Here is a 4,722-nt window from a genome sequence, read left to right on the forward strand (position 1 = left end):
CTGTCACTGAGGTACCTGTCCCTGTTAGCCCAGAGCAGCATTCCATATGCTGCACCTCAGAGAATGTTGGGCCACCGAGTGAGGTAGGTAGAGTTGTCATCTACTGATGAGATAAGGAAATGGAGGCTCTCGGAGCATCAGAGCTGGTTCAAAGCCACATATTTTTCTCTTCAGGCCTTACTGCATTCCTGAGTAAGTCGACACAGGGTCTTACAACAAGGGGCATAGGTTCCAGAGTTAACAGATGAAAATACAGGATTCCCAGGAAAACCTGAGTTCCAGATAAACCAATAGGCTTTCAAAAAGCTGTACGTGAGGCTGGAGAGAGAGAGATGTTAAGATCACTTGCTCTTACAGAGGACCTGGGTTCAATTCCCAGCCCAGCACCCACCTGGCAGCTAACAAGTGTCTTTAACTCCAGTCCCATGGGATCCAATGCCTATTTTGATATCCGCAGGCTCCTGCCTGTGTGTGGTACACGTACATATACTCAGGTACACGCACATATACATAACATAAATAAAGTGTATCCCAAATAGCACGAAGGATGTGCTTATAGAAGGATTTACTTATAGTTATCAGAATGAATTTTATCTGACTCTTTTATGATGGAGTTACAGCCAAGGTTAGCCCTTCCTCCTTCTCCCAAGGAAAACTGAAAAGCTTTGGGGAAGGAGAAAGTTCCTGGCAAATAGGGAGGCTCAAGCAGGGGAACCTTGCATAGTTAAACCCTGTCTAAATAGGTAAATAACCTTTATCTTTCTGATCTTCGTCGCACAGCTTAGCATTAATGAATTCCATAGTGTAGGTAGAGAGATAGTCAGATATATAGTTCCATTAATGCCTAAGACTTTAAGGGGGGGAAGACTTATTGGAGCTGGAGAAAGGACTCCGTGGTTAAGAATACTCTGTTCTTGCAGAAGACCCAGGTTTGGTTTCCAGTACCCCCCTAGTGGGTCAGAACTGTCCATAAACCCAGTCACAGGGGATCTGATACCCTCCTCTGACCTCCTTGAGTACCAGGTACACACACGGTACACAGACATATGTGCAGACAAAAAATACCGTGCACATAAAAGAAATAATTTTTAAAAGATAATCATTTACTTTTACGTTATGTGCATGAGTGTTTTGCCTGCATGTATATCTGTATATCGGGTATGTGGAGTGCCCAGAGAAGACAGAAAAGAGCATCAGATTCCCTCTGGAATTGGTATTACAGAGGGTTCTGAGCTATTATGTTGGTGCCGAGAATCAAATTCTCAAATCCTTTGAAATATTATCCAGTTCTCTTACTCACAGAGCCATCTCTTCAGGGCCCTCTTCCCAGGTTTCTTCTCTCTCTCTCTCTCTCTCTCTCTCTCTCTCTCTCTCTCTCTCTCTCTCTCTCTCCCTCCTCCCTCCCTTCCTTCCTTTCTGCCTTCTTTCCTCCTTTCTTCTTTCTTTCTTTCTTTCCTTCCTTCCTTCCTTCCTTTATTTTCTCTCTTTCGTTCTTTCTTGCTTGATCGTGTGCTTTCTAAAGTAGGGTCTTTCATTCTGTAGCCCAATCTGGTCTTAAACTCACTATGTAACCCAGGGTAGCCTCGAACTCTTAGCAATTCTCCTGCCTCAGCCATGAAGTGCTGGTATTAATGCGACAGTTCTTCCTTCCACGGAGGGAAGCCCAACTCTGAGTAGCCCAGGAGGTGATGGAGGAGGCAGCTCTTTTTCATCCCTTAGGCCCACTAGCTCTGGCTCACCACGGCAGCCACAGGCCCTGGCTCCACTCTGGCTCCCATCTCTATCCTTGGCAGCTGAACTCTGCTGCGCTCCACCCCAGGCTCCATCGCTCTCTCCAGCGCCTGCTCAGGCGTTTGCTCTCTTTGCTCCCGTTGGGCTCACATTCCAACTCCCAGCTTGCTTGCTTTGCTTGCTCGGGGCGTCTCCCTACTGAAGAATTATGTTGCATAAAGCAGCCGCCACCATCTTGAACTGGCAGTGAACTTTGCTTTCTACATATAAATACAGATAGCAATCACACCCCAATCAGCGCCGAGGCTTCGGGGCATCATCTCGGCAACTCTAACTTTCCCATTACGATAATGTGATTTTCACTCAGTCTATAATATCACCAGCCATGAATAAAGCAACTGGCTCTTTCTGCCTCTCTCCTCCCCACCCCCCTTCTCTGCCTCTCCCCACCCTCCTGACTGTCGTTTCTTTTCCTCCTTCTTGCCTTCCTCTCTGTCTCTGCAGCCCTCCTGGAAATATCTCCATTTCTGTCTCTGCACCTCTGAGCACCTCGGTCTTCTTCTCCTTGTCTCTGCGCCCCACCCCCCCACTCACATTCCCTAAATACTAATGGTGGGGATTTGCAGTGTCCTCGGGGTTGTTTTAAATTCTTCTCCCCAGCTCTGCCATCATCTGCCTTTGCCTGAAGGTGAGAATCTGCCAGGGACGAGGAGTTGGGGGCGGTGAGAATGGCTGGTTGCTAAGCTTCAGAGGGGGGTGATGAAGTGGGGAGAGGGGCTATGAATTAGATCTCTCCTCCTTCCCTTAGGTACCAGGATGACTTTTGGCAAAGGACTTCCATCAAGAACGCCCGAGTCAAGATTCAGCGACCAACTGGATTCAGCGAGGGAGATACGAGACATTCTTACTTAGGAGGGGGTTCAGGAGGCTCTGGTATTCTGGACCCACACCCAGACATTCCAAGTGCCAGACAACTGTGTTAGGCAGAGCTGGTCAGAAGGTGCCTCAGAGGGGTCCAAGAAAGGGAGACGAAATCAGCTCCAGTCCTTCGAGAATCTCTCTTGAGTTCAGCTTGGTCCCTGGCAGAGCTGCCCAGGCAGCCTAAAGGTGCCCGTGGCAGGACCTGGAGAGAAAAGCAGGCAGATCCTTGATCAAGGTGCCAGCTACCTTTTCCGCTCCCGGGGAGGGCTTCTCTCTCCTTTGTGGGGACCTCCCAGGTCAGTAGTGACACTGATAGAGGGATGGTACTTTGGTCATTCTGCACCCTCTGGGTTCCCTTACCACCCCCCCCCCCGACTTTTTCAAGTATTAGCTGTGGCACCATGGACAGGACTCCAGGTTTCTTTCCTAAGCCCCAGTGTCCTCTATAATATGAGAATTATATAAAACAGCCTAATGGTACAAGGGGATGGGGCAAAAAATCAAAGTTCAAGGTCATCTTAGCTACACAGAGTTCAAGGGCAGCCTAGGCTCCATTGAGTCCTTGTCTTTAAAGGGTGTGTGTGTGTGTGTGTGTGTGTGTGTGTGTGATAATGACATCTACTGCCTGCTCTTTGAGTTCTATGATGTGGGTGACAAGCTTGGAGCATTGTTAAATGTTCAATAAGTGTTAGCTGTTATTATTACCACCAACCAAATATTGAACACTACCTCCCTTCTGTTTAAGCTAAGCAGGTTATCACAAAGGTTAAAGAGCCTAGGTATAGAACAATTTATATCATGTTAGCCTTGGAAGTGTCACGGCCTCGTTTGGACTCGATTTCCTCCACTGTGACATAATAGGAACAGTTTTTGGTCCAGAGGGTTGGGGCAGCCTTAATACAGTGCTAGCACGTGCTAAGGGCTCTAGGAATATTAGTGAGTAAGGGTTGGACACCATGGATGCAGCTGAAGATGGGGTGAATCTATCAGGGTGCCCCAGAGGCCACCTTGTGCGTGGGTTGGGATCTGGGATGTGGATCCTTAACTTTTTCTGTTGCCTTGGTTCATTACTGGTTTGACCTTTTACCCCTAAGCAAGATGAGGGTGGGGGCTTGCTTCAGCTCCCCTATTTTTTGTTCATTTGTTTTTTGTTCCCACCCCCAACTTTACAATGTTTCTCTGTGTAGTTCTTGCTGTCCTGCAACTCAAGTTGTAGACTAGGCTGGCCTGGAACAGCTTCACCTGCCTCTCCCTTCTGAGTGCTAGGATTAAAGGCCTGCACCACCACTACCCTTTTCAGCTTCCACACTCAGTTGTCCCCCTCCCTGGGCAGACACTTTTATTGTGGACTGGGGCAAAAATGTCTAAAAGGTATGTGTGTGTGTGAGATAGATAGATAGATAGATAGATAGATAGATAGATAGATAGATAGACAGACAGACAGAGACAGACACAGACACAGAGACAAAGAGAGACAGAGACAGGGACAGAGAATATTACTCTTACTTTGTAGCCCTAGCTGACTTGTAGCCCAAGCTAGCCTTGAACTTGCAACAACCCTCTTGCTTCTGACTCCTGAGTGATGGAATTATAGGCAGGTACCATCCTCACATCTGTCTCTAAACTATTGATGGACTTAAGGTTTTTGTGTTTGTTTTTGTTTTTCAAGACAGAGTTTCTCTGTGTAGATGTGGTTGGCCTGGAACTAGCTCTAAGGACAAGGCTGGCCTTGAATTCAGAGACCTGCCTACCTCAGTCTCCCAAGACCTGAGATTAAAGGTATGTACTACCATATCTGGCTCAAAAAGTGCTTCCTGAATGTGCTGTCTTAAGCAGAAGTGACCAATTAGGATCAGATGACCACATCCTATTCCTGTGTTTCTAAATGCTATTTGCTTGCTTCTAGTTGTCCTTGTTTCTCTCTGAAAGTTCCTTGGGAAATATGGTAGTGTGAGACTCTGGTGTGACTCTCTAGTGGAAGAGAAGAAGTCTTCAGCTCCCTCCGGCCAGGAAAGGATCTCAGGGTTGCCGATATTAGAGCTGGGCCTGGGCGTCCAACATCACTAAAGA

This window comes from Rattus norvegicus, chromosome 1 (assembly GCF_021556685.1).
Source record: "Rattus norvegicus strain SHRSP/BbbUtx chromosome 1, alternate assembly SHRSP_T2T, whole genome shotgun sequence".
In the NCBI taxonomy this organism is placed as follows: Eukaryota; Metazoa; Chordata; class Mammalia; order Rodentia; family Muridae; genus Rattus; species Rattus norvegicus.